General features: G+C 36.0%; 1 protein-coding gene across 2 annotated transcripts in view; it reads right to left on the reverse strand.

The window, feature by feature from the left end:
* LOC135210105 (vascular endothelial growth factor receptor kdr-like) overlaps positions 1–16,995 on the reverse strand; it is a 90,303-nt gene that overhangs the window by 27,928 nt on the left and 45,380 nt on the right. The gene's annotated exons all lie outside the window — the stretch shown is intronic.

Genomic DNA, 16,995 nt, shown 5'->3' on the forward strand with positions numbered 1-16,995 from the left:
CAAAACCATTCACTCTCATTCAAAACCACTTACACTGCAACCAAAATATCCCACAGCCGAAGTTACAATAAAAAAAAAAAAACTGACATACATACATACATTCATTCTTCAGCACCATTTACACCTTAGTAAATGGTGCTGAATGAATACAATTTTTAAATACAATTTTTAAATAATAATTAGGTACTTAAAATGATGACTATGAACAAAAAAATAAATATAAAAAAAATCAATATAAAATTAAAATCAGTAAGTTAAAATTTACCACACCACTCAAACTTCATAAAAAATCTTAATACATTTTAAAAATCTCACTAGTGCAGGTATATCTGCTCTGTCATCTAGAATATCAGCAAGAGAGTTTCCATCAAGGTGGAATCTCTGCCTCTGTTCTTTATAATTTACACCATGCACCAGAATGTGCTCCACTGATAAGGTAGCATCACACCTAACACACACTGGAGCACTGCTACCTTCTAAAATAACTTTATGGGTTATCCGAGTGTGACCAATACGAAGTCGCCCCAAAACAAAATCTGTTCTCTCTTTTAAAAAAGAAGAAGCCATTTTTCTATGTTTTACCTTATCTTCTTATATTTCTAATTATTGGCTAAGAGAGGGGAGGACCACCTCTCTTGCAATTTCCTCAAGATGTACGACTTGATGGGTTTCTTCATATCAACATGTGGCACTTTGGTTACCTGATACAAATGACTCACAGCCGCTTCCTTTGCATATCTGTCTGCCTCCTCATTCCCGTGAATTTCGGCATGAGCTGGGATCCAGCAGAAACATACTGATTTCCTGCGACACGAAATCCAAAAGAGCCACCCTGCCTGGTTTTTTTTTTTTTTTTGTACTAGAGGATGAATTGTATACAGCTGCTTTAATGAATCTAATGCACTTTTTGAGTCACTATATATTACACAATTTTTCTTATTCGAGTTATGAATAATTTCTAAAGCTTTAACTATATCTGACAACACTGCAGTGTATATGGAAGCTGCCTCAGGCAATTTTGCCTCGTAAATGTCATTCCCATGCACAACTGCACACCCAATTCCACTATCAGACTTTGATCCATCAGTGTAGATCTCCACTTCCCCATCATGTTCACTGTCATACTCCAAAAAATTAGCTTTCATCTCTTCCTCAGACTGTTGTTTATTGTTTATTTTCTTAGAGCATAAGGAAATCTTGGGAATAAGCCATGGGGGTACAGAGGATGGATTTACTTCTTCAACTTTTTGGCGCTGAATTACCATGTCATTTAAACATTCCAACTGTCTTATTTGAAAAGGTTTGGAAGATCTTTCACCAAATTTTCTAGTCACACTCCTCTAAAACTTTTCGTGCAATTTTCTCTCGAGAGCTTTTAAGTCGCATGGTGTACCGCTACCCAAGCTTTGCAGATCTAAAAGAAGTTCATGAGAGTCAATGTAGTAGATACTCTCAATGGGAGATGTCCTGAAAGCACCTGTACATATCCTTAATCCCATATTATGTACTATGTCCAATTCTTTTAACCTGGACTTGCTGGCAGATGAATATACCTGACAGCCATATTCCAGTTTTGATTTACATAGTGAATCATACAACTTCAGTAAACTTTTCTTATCAGCTCCCCAGTCGAATCCCGATACGACCTTTAAAATATTAAGGGATTTTTTAATCTTTGTTTTTAAAGAGTCGGTGTGACTACGCCACGTTAGCTTGCTGTCAAAAATTATGCCCAAAAACTTTACCTCTTTTTTTTGTAAGGTATAAGACAGTCCTTCAGTTTCAAATTAGGAATAGTCTCATTGCGAGTACATCTGGTGAAACGAACGGCCACAGTTTTAGATGAAGAAAATCGGAAACCATATTAATCAACCCATGTTTTTGTTGATAACGCATAAATTTTAGAATAACAGCTATGATAAAAACTACCGTTCTCTGTAACTGCAACTGCGCAAGAAAAGGATTACTTAAAAATATTACGACGTTAGCTAAAGATTCTTTCGAGAAATGGCGTGCATTTACTTCATTAATTGAATTAAATGGATTCAGTTTCTTTGCATTAATGACCTCGAAGAGCGACTGACTGCGTGATTCCTTGTAATCGAAATCTAAAACCTTGGATTTGAACACAAAGGGGGTAGATTTAGACAAACTCAGGCACTGAACCTTAGGTCTAGTTCGACTCTGAACTGAACAGTCTGGACTCAAAACAGCCAGAGACTTGGGTTGTGTGGACTCGAACTCAGCCTTGGTCTCAGAAATTTTTGAGAGAATTCAACACTGTGGCTGTGACCCACCACAGGCGAAAGACTACCTGGTCATAATTTCCTGCTTGGGTCCTCGGAATCAAAATATACATAAAGGATGCTGACACTGTAGCGAAACCTAACACGATGGCTGGGAATAAACTGGTTAATTTTACCATTTTCAGGTGGGCCAACACGAGTTAGTCCTTCAAGTTGATTTTTCTCTTATTTAATCTGTTCGCCTACCTCTAGGAAGTTAGTCTACAGATGAGAAACTCTCTGCCTTCCTGTAAATTAGGCAAAATTTCATTACATCTCAGGAATGACTTAAGACAAGGGTCATATAACTGTGGAAATAACTTGAAGGCGTTTTAAAAGCTTCAACCTAAAACGTTTCAGATAATAATAATAATAATAATAATAATAATAATAATAATAATAATAATAATAATAATAATAATAATAAACCACATAAACCACATAGCAAGCGAATGCCTGGCACTTGCACAGAACCAGTACAAAAAGAGGCATGATTCAGTGGCAAAAGCCCTCCACTGGAGCCTGTGCAAGAAACATCAGCTACCTTGCAGTAATAAGTGGTACGAGCACCAACCTGAGGGAGTGATAGAAAACGATCACGCAAAGATCCTCTGGGACTATGGTATCAGAACGGATAGGATGATACGTGCAAATAGACCAGACGTGACGTTGATTGACAAAGTCAAGCAGAAAGTATCACTCATTGATGTCGCAATACCATGGGACACCAGAGTTGAAGAGAAAGAGAGGGAAAAAATGGATAAGTATCAAGACCTAAAAATAGAAATAAGAAGGATATGGGATATGCCAGTGGAAATTGTACCCATAATCATAGGAACACTGGGCACGATCCCAAGATCCCTGAAAAGGAATCTGGAAAAACTAGAGGGTGGAGTAGCTCCAGGACTCACGCAGAAGAATGTCATCCTAGAAACGGCGCACATAGTAAGAAAAGTGATGGACTCCTAAGGAGGCAGGATGCGACCCGGAACCCCACACTATAAATACCACCCAGTCGAATTAGAGGACTGTGATAGACCAAAAAAAAAAAAAAATTAAAAAAAAAAAAAAAAAAAAATAAATGTAATAATAATAATAATAAATATATTTTACGCTATAAATAACCGACAAACTTTCAAGACAATATTTCAAAGCTCACATTTTCATAAAGAACCAAAGAACCCATCGCTAATTTATGCTACATATTGCTTATAGCTATGTAACTTGAAATCCCTATAATATGTCAGTTGCATTATAATGCTGGGAAACATAAACAAAATCAAAACGTCTTACACATCCACAAACGCTCTAAATAACAAATACACAAAGGCATCTTGAGAGAGAGAGAGAGAGAAGAGATAGAGAGAGAGAGAGAGAGAGAGAGAGAGAGAGAGAGAGGGAGTGGTCTTTAGACGGATCTACGGATATAAAATCTGAGTATGCTAAAAGGAAAACCTAGTACAGACTGCCCAAGGAGCAACACACAGCAGACTTACTCCTCAACAGCAAGAAGTGCGTTAGTCATTATCCGTCATCCAGAACACTCATCAGGGGTGCCCGTTCAGTAGCGTCCGTAGATCCAGTTTGTGGCCAGTTAGACAATTTTGTGCAAAATTCACGGGACTGTGAATCGAGGAAGTCAAGAGGGAAGAGTGCCGGGATAGTGTAAATAGATCATTCTAGGAGTGCAGTTTTTTAAATAAATAAAAAACTTTTACTTTCTTATTTTACATACAGGAACCCACGCATAATTCTGGTAAAAGATTAGACCTCGTGTTCACAGATATTCAAGTTTGATCATTTACGCTTTGGTTATTATATTTTTTTCCTCTGTCATTTAAACCGTGAATTATATATTATATATATATAATATATATATATATATATATATATATATATATATATATATATATATGTGTGTGTGTGTGTGTGTGTGTGTGTGTGTGTGTGTGTGTGTGTGTGTATAAAAGGCCCGTTAAAACACTTTTTTAAAACTAAGGACTATATTTCGGTGGACTTACTTTCACCCTTATCAAGCAGAGAATGACAGGAGTTTCATTAGTAAAATATATGTATAATAGGAGATATGCCCTTAGGTGATGCCTGGGGACGCCGCTGAGCCATCGTGGGTCCCAAGGCATCACCGTAGGGCATATTTACTATATATTTCACTAATGAAACTCTGTCATTACTGCTTGGTAAGGGTGGAAGTAAGTCTACTGAAATATAGACCTTATCATAAGACCTTTTTTTATATATATATATATATATATATATATATATATATATAATATATATATATATATATATAGGATACACATTAACGATTCAAATTTTTCCTCCATACGAACCATTTCCTTTAAAGGATCTCCCTCCTGTCATCCATCTAAACGCACAAATATATGTTTGTGTATACACACACACATCACATACACACACACATACACACACACATATATATATATATATAATATCTTAAACGAGTTTTTAGGCCGAATGATACTCGTTTAAACAAAATGAAACAAACTGCTAACATGCAACTACACCTTACCATTGTTATGTGGCAGAATCTCTCTGGGTGTTAGCTGAAAATGCAAACTAGGCTAATAAATCCCTGTAGATACAGAAATATACTTTTTATTTCCCAAATTAGCTAACATTAAAATGGAACAAATCATTTAATAAAAATAGAATAAAATGAATTAACTCTGATCCAAAAAAAACGTTAAATTATCGTTTTCCTCTTCAAATCATGTTTAAGTAAGTACCCCCCTTAATCTTGTTATGTCCGACTAACCACAACATTTTAATATGTCAATAAAGTCTTAGAGAATCCATTTTTCTATATGGTGACTTTGAACCCATCTGAAATAAAGAGACCACAATTATTACACCACTTTACCCATGAAAGTTAATCAAAAGGAATGTGCACCGCACCACACTTCTCTTTCTCCCACATAATAATTATCACTTCAAAGGTTAACTTTTTCAAAGTTCTTTCTTATGTTACCTTATTCGATGGGTCTGCAACACCTCTCAACACCTCTTCCAGCCGTGTTCCGCACTCTGTCACAAGTAATCAATGAGTTCTCTCTCTCAACCTTATTCCCCATAACCAAAGTTATGTATCGTTCGCTACAAACTCACACGCAGAAACACCCCGTGTGGCATCCAGCAAACACAGGTGCTCCATGCCCAAGGCATGTGATTTCCGAGGCGTCACCGACCTCAAAGTGCATTGGTCATCTTTCCTGGCTGTTTTTCTTTTCTGTATTCTTCGAGGAAACCAGTGCTTCTCTCTAGCTAGAAAGAGCTGAGACTAACAATAAACTACCGCACCTTTAATATTATATATATATATATATATATATATATATATATATATATATATATATATATATATATATATATATATATATATATATTACTTCTAGGGCACAATTTTTCATGGATACAACATTCATTGAATAGAATGGCTTTTTCACTGTTAACCAGTCTTTTTTGAAATTGCTTCATATTTTCTAATTATTTTCTTTACTTCATTGTTCAGGTTACTAATGGACACATAATGGGGTTCTTCCATTTACTCCAGTATTTTTACACGCGACAGTTGTTTTGTCAACCTATACGTATTGACGTTATCAAGCGTACTGATACAAATATGAGCCTACATGCGTTTTGTGACGTCATGAGGACGGAAAGGTAGTGCAATTGCCAGATATCTAGTTTTAAGTATTTACAAAAGACTATAGTGAAACATAAAATAAGACAAATAAATAAATATGTTAACAACAGAAATTACATAAAAAGTTGAAGGTAAGTTATTATATACACATTATACATAAATATATATATTAATTACATATATGTTTAATTCACCGAATGTCAGTGTGCGCTCCTGTCCGCGTGTGGTGGTTTTGTTCCACGCGGTTGAAGGGCTGCCTCCTACACGAGGGCAAGGATCAGTCTGCCTCACGTTGGATGTTAAGGGCGTTGGGGCGTTTGCCATGGCAATGCTGACTGCTTCTGATATCAATAAACGATTGTAGTTGCCTTCCTTGTGTATTATTTTGGTGTTTGTGAGAAGTTCTTGTAAGGATTTTTTTTAATTGTGGGTATCCACAAAGTGCTGATGAATGGCTCCTTGGTTTCTGTGGGCCTGCATGCGACGTTTGAGTGTAGTACTTGTGTGTCCGATATAGCATTTTTTGGGGGACTGACATTGCTCGTCAGCACAGACAAACTTGTATACTATATCAGATTCAACCTCTTTCTCCGTCGATGGGGCCGTACTATTTTTCATTACCAATGAGGCCGTAAGGTTTGGTTTGCAGTAAATTCTTGCTGTTATTTTGTTATATGGCGCTAGGGGGGTGGTTCCTCTTTGCAGTATACCAAGGATGGCTTTCCTTTCATCTTCGTGGTGTTTGTTGTATGGTATCTGATGGTATATCACTATTTCTTTGTCTTTGTCTTGTGTGTTGTCCTTTGGGGTCAGGTTATGGAAAGCCTCTAATCTCTTTTTGACAACTTGCTGTATCATGTCATCTGGTGTGATAGGTGGAGTGTTGGGAACGTAGGTTCGTACATTTTCGTGTCCACCGTGCGAACTTGCAAAAATGGGGCTCTGCAGTGGTGGCAGGCCAACTTGTAAAGTATGTGTAAATTTTTTTGACATGTAAAGTATGTGTACTATCACCGAAAATGCTCTACTTTCCTGTGGTCAATAATTTTGCCTAAAATTCATTACTTTAAAATAACCATGTTAACCAAAACCACGTCATGTGTTACTTCCTTTCTAAGGTAATAAATGTTCGATTGTCATTCAGTTTTCTCCAGCAGCACCGTGTTGGTCAGCTAGTGTGTGCGTGTGTAGTTATATATATATATATATATATATATATATATATATATATATATATATATATATATATATATATATATATATATATATATACATATATACATATATATATAAGGTTGGGAGGTCACAGAACGGTCAACAGATTAAAATCTAAATCTAATTATTGGCAATCCTCTTTATTCCCTTTCAATTCCTTCTGGAACATATGTTTTATTACCGAGTCAAAAGAAAACAATCTTTGACTTATATTAAAAAATTATTCACCCAGGTTAACTGAATCAAACAGATTCTAAAAAGTTTCCTTAAAATAGTTTTCGTTAAAACGTGACAATATTTGGCTTTGCGTCCAATGTATTCTGTGGACTTTTCAACTTAAATGTAGTAAAAAAAAAAAAAAAAAAAAAAAAGCATTATTTGTCTGATCTGTTTCTTACTGAATATTTGTGCTGTTTAATCTGATGTTCAATTTTTTTTTACTGGTCTGACCTAATGAAAATAGATCACAATTCGTACATGGAATTTTGTACTCAATTCTGCTATCTTTTCAAGGGCTACTTTACGAGCATGTTTTTTATTCTTTTTTTTTTTTTACTTATTATATATGAAAGATACATTTATATTAAAAAATTTATGAAAAGATTGTACAACTTCAAATCCGATAAAATGTGGCAAACAAAGGGTGTTTCAGTGCATTTCTTTTTTTCTTATTTTTTCATAAAAGGTATTAATAGCTTTAATTGAACAAATATCCATGATAGTGGATGGATAGAACAAATCTGTTCCTTTTCTTCTGATGTTTTTGACTTCATCTATAACTCAGGACTGACTTCAATACACACACAATATATATATATATATAAATTATATATATATATATATATATATATATATATATATATATATATATATATATATCTATTTATATAAATCTAATATATATAAATATATTATATATATTATAATTATATATAATATTAATATATTAATATACTATATATATAATATATATATATAATAATATATATATATATATATATATGATAAATTTAAATATAAATATATATAAATATTTAATCTATATATATATATCATATATATAATAAATATTTTATAAATTTAATATAAATATATTATATATAAAATTTATATATATATATATATATATATATATAATACACATACACAAGTAACTACCTTCTTAGTAAACAGAGAAATCAAAAGTTAAAGAAAGGCCATTTTGTGCTTGAGAGCGCAGTGTTGAGGATGACCAAATTTGGTCATCATCAAAGTCAATGTTCTCTCTAATCCTTCGGTTTCCTTTATATCTCAGGCCTCAATATTCGGGAGTTATATATAAAAGTCTTATTAAGGATGTTGGTCTATGTGTTTTATGCTATCTGTGTTTGTTAGTCTCTGGTTATTGCATCTAAAAATATATTTAACATAGACATGAAATTGATACGAATCATTTCTTCTGGGCGTCCAAAAACTTGTATCTACACAGGAAACACGTCAACGATCATATTTTTCCTCTTACGAGCCAATTCCTTTCAAGGATCTCCCTCCACTCATCTATCTAAATGCACAAATGTATATTTGTGGATACACATGCACATATGCATATCTATATATATACTCAATATATATATATATATATATATATATATATATATATACTATATATATACATATTATATATATATATATATATATATATATATATATATATATATATATATATATATATATATATATATATCTAATAAAAGGAGCCCATAAAAACACCAAAATGTAGAGAGAAAAGTACTATATTTCAGAGACTGCGTCTTCTCTCTTCAGGTATATGAATGAGAAAAGTTTACAGAAAAGGTGGTATTATACAAGAGATCCATCCGTCCACAAGTAAGCCAATTTAGGTCACCCCCGCTGATAATCTTCCTTTAATCTTCTTAAGCGTTGGTTGAATGAAGACTTTGTCGACGACATCTGAAATCCACGCGCCTTTTGAGATGTTCATTACCTGCTTCTCTTTATTAAGGCCGATTCCGTCATTAGACTCTTGTACCGGCAGTTGCTGCTATAAATTACACGTGAACAAAAATTCCAGTTTATTCTATGGTTATGTTCATTTATATGGTTGAAAATAGCCGAGTTCTGTTGTCCATACCTAACTGACCGTTTGTGTTGTATTAATCTCTGGGAAGTGATTTACCTGTAAATCCGATGTAAGATTGGTCACAGTCTCGGCATGGGATCTCATAGACCCCAGAGTCCTTGGGAGATGTCTTTTGTTGGACATTAATCAGGGATTTTGGCTAAGGTGTTTGGGTAGGTAAATGCAAAAGGGTTTTGAATTTTCCCAAGGGTGAGGGTTACTCTCTTAATCGTCTCTAGGTGAGGAATTTTTATTTTATTGTTGGGTGTGTCTCTGGTCTGGTCTTTAGGGGTTGGTAGAAAATTACATTTGCTTTTTGAATTGCTTTCTCAATTATATGGCCAGGATACTTTAAAGACGAAAGTTGCTTGCGAATTAGTTCAAATTCTTTTTCCAGGAAATCTGGGGAACAAATTCGTAAGGCTCTTAAGAATAGGTTGCTAGCTATACCTATCTTGATAGTAATGTCGTGATAGCTAAAGTATTGAATATATGAAAGTGAGAACGTTGGTTTTCTGTATTTGGTAAATTTGTATTCTGTCGTGTCTCTGATTATTAAAACATCAAGAAAATGAATTTTGTTGTCTGTTTCCCATTCAACTTTAAAATTTGATGCTGGGCACTAATGCGTTTAATTTTGAGAGGAATTCATTAAAATTACCCCACCTATTATCCCAAAATGTTAGGATATCATCCACGTATCTCATCCACAGCATGTTTTTGGGTTTTATTGCATTTATTACTGTAGTTTCAAAGTATTCCATGTACAGATTGGCTAAAACAGGACTTAAAGGACTACCCATACTACACCCGAATTTTTGCTTGTAGAATGATTCCTCGAATGAAAATACGTTATTAGATGCACATAATTCAACTAACTTTATTATTTTGTCAAGCGCCAATGGGAAATGATCTGAATAGGGGGATAATTTTTCCCTTAAAAACTGAAGAACGTCCTGTACTGGTACTTTTGTGAATAGGGAGTCTATGTCAAGGCTTAAAAAGTTTTATGTTGTGAAGTGGTATATGTGCTTCTCTGAATTTGTGACAAAAATCTTCCGAATGTTTAATGTGACTGGGAGAAAAAATGCCCAAAAAAGGAGAAAGGAGGCCAGCTAACCATTACTTTAGCTATCAAGACATTACTATCAAGATAGGTGTAGCTAGCAACCTATTCTTAAGAGCCTTACGAATTTGTTCCCCAGATTTCCTGGAAAAAGAATTTGTACTAATTCGCAAGCAACTTTCGTCTTTAAAGTATCCTGGCCATACAATTGAGAAAGCAATTCACAAAGCAAACGTAATTTTCTACCGACCCCCTAAAGACAAGACCAGAGACACACCCAACAATAAAATAAAAATTCCTCACCTGGAGATGATTAAGAGAGTACCCACACCCTTGGGAAACCCAACCCTTTTGCATTTACTTACCCAAACACCTTAGCCAAATCCCTGATTAACGTCCAACAAAAGACATCTCCCAAGGACTCTGGGTCTATGAGATCCCATGCCGACTGTGACCAATCTTACATCGGATTTACAGGTAAATCACTTCCCCAGAGATTAATACAACACAAACGGTCAGTTAGGTATAGACAACAGAACTCGGCTATTTTCAACCATATAAATGAACATAACCATAGAATAAACTGGAATTTGCCACGTGTAATTTATAGCAGCAACTGCCGGTACAAGAGTCAAATGATGGAATCGGCCTTAATAAAAGAGAAGCAGGTAATGAACATCTCAAAAGGCGCGTGGATTTCAGATGTCGTCGACGAAGTCTTTATTCAACCAACGCTTAAGAAGATTAAAGGAAGATTACACGGGGGTGACCTAAATTGGCTTACTGGACGGATCTCTTGGTATAAATTTACCCCTTTTCTGTATAAAGTTTTCTCACATATACCAGAAGAGAGAGACAAGCAGTCTCTGAAATATAGTTACTTTTTTCTGCTCTACATTTTGGTGTTTTTATGGGCTCCTTTTATTAGATGGAATTCTGTTGTTACAGAACATTTTTACCTGTCATATATATATATTATATATATATATATATATATATATATATATATATATATATATATATATATATATACGTATATAGAGTTTTTATCTTATTTACCTCCCACCCCGAATTCTGACGACCGTGCACTTGACATTTCTGTAAAACTATAATGCAGCAGTACTGACCTAATATGCTGCATAACATTTACAGTGAGCACCGCCCAAGAGTATTCCCTAATTAACTTATTAAAGAAATTTTAAGGCGTAGTGTAACTTTTTCAAGAACGAATTTTGGCCACCGTTGGCACCTACGAGGTCAATTCAGCGCTGAAACGGAAATTGACAGGACAAAAGCTTGAACGGCGTAATAGGAAGAAAACCTCAAAGAAGTTCACTAGAACAAATTGATAGGAGTGTTTATAGTAAGATGGAAGAAAGGGAATATGAATGGAAGTACAGTAAAAGGAATGAAATGGGATGCAGCTAGGGGCTGAAAGGACACTACAAAGAACCTCAAATAATGTCTACAGTGTACCTCAGGAGGTGCACAGACGGCACTAGCCCCCATACGAATTCAAGAACGATGAAAATATTCAAATTATGCCGAAATAATTGCGGGGACGTCCGTAAACTATGATACTGACGATGATAATGTTAATGAAGAGATTAATTACACGTTATTATTATTGTTTTTGAGTCATACGAGCGTAAGATTGATCCCGCACATGTTTTGTTTATTTATATAATCATTATTCACAAAACATAAAATATGGAGTGGAAGTGGATCTCTTATTGGAGAAAGGAGCATTGCTTACGTTCTCGTGGAACATTCACGCAAAAGTGAAGTGGCAGGATTTTGACTGTGGGGGGAAATGGTGTGGGTGGTCAGTGGTCAAATGTCGAGGCGGTAGTTACAGTTGATGTCCTCCCTAATGGAATGGAATGGAATATGACATTTATAACGACGTATATCATCAAACATAAAAATCGGGAGTTATACGAAAAATTAATATTTTCACAATTCGTTTTCACAGGTTTGACATTTCGATCGTATGCTCAAATGGCCTTTTGGAGCTGAGTCAAGTCATCAGAATTAATATAGTTTGTTTTCCCCGACACTTAATGGCTTCCATAAACAAGCTCACTTGGTGTATTAGTTTTCTGATATATACGCGATGAAATTGGTTTCCCCCAATTCGCTAATGGCAACTGCAGTGATTAATTCAACTTGAATTTCATAGAGAAATTACTGGAAGTTATGATCATTGGTATTTACATTGTGTGTACACACACACACACACACACACACTAAGGATGGCTCAGTGAAAACCATGGGGTACCAGTCTGGGCCAGTCTATTTCGGATCACTATTCAACACCTGCCTTATTCACGTGTGTCAAACTGAAATGGCTACAACGTCCTTTTACTGAACGAGATTCTGGTTTAGTAATGCACAAAGGACTCTGACCTTGTACATCCTTTAGGAACAGACTTTTTCAGCCGTCTACTATCCGACGACAAAAAAAAAAAAAAAAAAAAAAAAAAAAAAAAAAAAAAAAAAGGTCATATTTTAGTCACGTACAGCTTTCGTACGGAATATCAAACCTTCTTCAACCCTAAGGAGTAAAACATAAGCCCGAATAATAAATTACAAAGAGTAAAGACGTCAACAGATAACGAAAGTATTTAAATGACTTTACCAAAAGATTGGTCCGAGTAACGAGAATACAAGGAATCTTAGACAATAAATTCAGTTTCTATGTTCCGCCACTTGTGGACTCTCTCTCTCTCTCTCTCTCTCTCTCCCGTCTCTCTCTCTCTCTCTCCTCTCTCGCTCTCTCTCTCTCTGCTTTTTAAACTAATGATCTATACAAAGTTGATTACTAGCAACGAATGTGAATCCACACTAAATATTCATGCTGTTCTATCAAAAGCCATCCCTAAACTATTTATATGACTGCTAATTAGCAAAAAGGTTCCTGCAATATTATGGTTGAGGTTGTCCATTACATCAATCCATAACTGGACAGGTGCAGTAAAATTAATTACATAGTGTCTAAATTATTCCCATTATATTTCTTTCTCATATTTTCCACGACTGGTTTTTCTAGAATACGTATTAGAAATAAGATAAAATCTAATCATTCTAAAAATAATGCTTTATACTGAAAACGTACTATATAAAACTTGCAGAAAAACTTTCATTCAGATAGTGAGCTAATGCCAATAGACAACCTGAAGGTCTCTATTTGTCGTCTCCTTGGAATGTTCTATGGATGCTGCTCTCCCTCTTTGAATGAATACGTTTCTCGTTTATTTCCACTCGATTCGAAACAATACTATGTGGAGTCATCTTCTCAATCTTTCGTGATTCGCTCTCCCTAAATGTCGTACGATGGAAGAGAAGCTGACTGGTTATTTTTACTTTTTTCAGGTGGGCCAACTCGATTTAGTCATTCAAGTTGATTTTTCGCTTTATTTAATCTGTTCACCTACCTCTAGTAAGTTAGTCACAGAAGAAAAATCTCTGCCTTCCTGTAAATTAGGCAAAATTTCATTACATCTGAGGAATGACTTAAGACAAGGGTCATCTTACTGTGGAAATAACTTGAAGACATTTTAAAAGCTTCAACCTAAAACGTTTCAGATAATAATAATAATAATAATAATAATAATAATAATAAAATAAAAAACAAATAACTTGGCATATGCAGGAGCAAGATTAGTAGCAGAACTGATGGGGATTGCGAACCAACACCACCAGCACAACCAACCCAACAGAAACCAAAACAGCAACCTCCTTGGAAAAGGCGCCTGGAAAAGAAAATCATGGTGATGAGATCTGACTTGAGTAAAAAATTGAAAGAGATGGCAGAAAAAAGGCTAAGAAGCAAGAAAACAAGGGAGGAACTCAACGAGAAATACAGAGTACAGCGGGGACTAACAACACACATGAAGAGTAAAACAGAGGCTTAAGGCCAAAGCACATAAGATCCACGGTACATGCCAACAGGAATAAGGGATACCAACAGAACAAACTATTCGGAACCGACCAGAAACCCAAAAAGACTATACAGCCAACTAAGAGGGGAAGACAACCACCAGAAATTCCTGAGACTCTGGGTTAAAACATATGGAGCAATCCGGTATCACACAACAAACATGCAACATGGCTCCAGGAAGTCAAGGAAGAAGAAACAGGGAGAAATAAAACAAAGATTCACAGAGATCACGACAGACACATTCGACACCAACTAAAGCAAATGCCAAACTGGAAAGCCCCAGGTCCCGATGAAGTCCATGGATATTGGCTCAAAACTTCAAGGCCCTACACCCACGAATAGCAGAACAACTCCAGCATTGTATCTCAAATCACCAAGCACCCAAATGGATGACCACAGGAAGAACTTCCATAGACAAAAAGACAAGAGTAAAGGGAAATATAGTCAGTAACTACAGGCCTATCACCTGCCTACCAATAATGTGGAAGTTCTAACAGGTATCATCACGTGAAAGGTATACAATTACCTAGAGGAGACAAACACCATCCCCACACCAACAGAAAGGCTGCAGAAGGAAGTGTAGGGGCACAAAAGACCAGCTCCTGATAGACAAAATGGTAATTATAAACAGTAGGAGAAAGAAAACCAACCTAAGCATGGCATGGATAGTCTATAAAGAAAAGCCTTCGAGATGATACCACTCACCATGGCTAATAGAAATGCCTGAAAAATATATGGGGCAGAGGAAAACACCATCAGCTTCCTCAAAAATAAATGCGCAACTGGAATACAATACTTACAAGCTCTGGAAAGCAGAGTTTAATATCTTGAAAAGCAGAGGTATCAGGAGAGGGATCTTCCAGGGCGAACTAACTGTCCCCATTACTCTTCGTAGTAGCCATGATTCCCATGACAAAAGTACTACAGAAGATGGATGCCGGGTACCAACTCAAGAAAAGAGGCAACAGAATCAACCATCTGATGTTCATGGACGACATCAAGCTGTATGGTAAGAGATCAAGGAAATATATACCCTAATCCAGACTGTTAGGATTGTATCTGGGGACAATAGGAGGGAGTTTGGAATAGAAAACTGCGCCTCAGTCAACATACAAAAAGGCAAAGTAATGAGACTTGACGGGATAAAGCTACCAGATGGGAGCAACATCAAACACATAGATGAGACAGGATACAAATACCTGGGAATAATGGAAGGAGGGGATATAAAACACCAAGAGATGAAGGACACGATCAGGAAAGAATATATGCAGAGACTCAAGGCGATACTCAAGTCAAAACTCAACGCCGGAAATATGATAAAAGCCATAAACACATGGGTAGTGCCAGTAATCAGATACAGCGCAGGAATAGTGGAATGGACGAAGGCAGAACTCCACAGCATAGATCAGAAAACCAAGGAAACATATGGACAATACAGAGCACTACACCCAAGAGCAAATACGGACAGAACTATACATAACACAAAAGGAAGGAGGGCAGAGACTACTAAGTATAGAGGACTGCGTCAACATCGAGAACAAAGCACTGGGGCAATATCTGAAAACCAGTGAAGACGAGTGGCTAAAGAGTGCATGGGAAGAAGGACTAATAAAAGTAGACAAAGATCCAGAAATATACAGACAGGAGAATGACAGACAGAACAGAGGACTGGCATAACAAACCAATGCACGGACAATTCATGAGACAGACTAAAGAACTAGCCAGCGATGACACATGGCAATGGCTACAGAGGGGAGAGCTAAAGAAGGAAACTGAAGGAATGATAACAGCGGCACAAGATCAGGCCCTAAGAACCAGATATGTTCAAAGAACGATAGACGGAAATAACATCTCTCCCATATGTAGGAAGTGCAATACGAAAAATGAAACCATAAACCACATAGCAAGCGAATGCCCGGCACTTGCACAGAACCAGTACAAAAAGAGGCATGATTCAGTAGCAAAAGCCCTCCACTGGAGACTGTTCAAGAAACATCAGCTATCTTGCAGTAATAAGTGGTACGAACACCAACCTGAGAGAGTGATAGAAAACGATCAGGCAAAGATCCTTTGGGACTATGGTATCAGAACGGATAGGATGATAAGTGCAAATAGACCAGACGTGACGTTGATTGACAAAGTCAAGAAGAAAGTATCACTCATTGATGTCGCAATACCATGGGACACCAGAGTTGAAGAGAAAGAGACGGAAAAAATGGCTAAGTATCAAGACCTGAAAATAGAAATAAGAAGGATATGGGATATGCCAGTGGAAATCGTACCCATAATCATAGGAGCACTAGGCACGATCCAAGATCCCTGAAAAGGAATCTAGAAAAAACAAGAGGCTGAAGTAGCTCCAGGTCTCATGCAGAAGAGTGTGATCCTAGAAACGGCGCACATAGTAAGAAAAGTGATGGACTCCTAAGGAGGCAGGATGCAACCCGGAACCCCACACTGTGAATATCACCCAGTCGAATCGGATGACAGTGATAGAGCTTAAAAAAAAAAAAACAATAATAATAATAATAATAATAATAAAGATATTTTACGCTATAAATAACTGACAAACTTTGAAGACAATATTTCAAAGCTCACATTTTCATAAAGAACCAAAGAACCCATTGCTAATTTATGTTACATTCATTATAGCTATGTAACTTGAAATCCCTATAATGTGTC

This window comes from Macrobrachium nipponense, chromosome 39 (assembly GCF_015104395.2).
Source record: "Macrobrachium nipponense isolate FS-2020 chromosome 39, ASM1510439v2, whole genome shotgun sequence".
NCBI classification, from domain to species: domain Eukaryota; kingdom Metazoa; phylum Arthropoda; class Malacostraca; order Decapoda; family Palaemonidae; genus Macrobrachium; species Macrobrachium nipponense.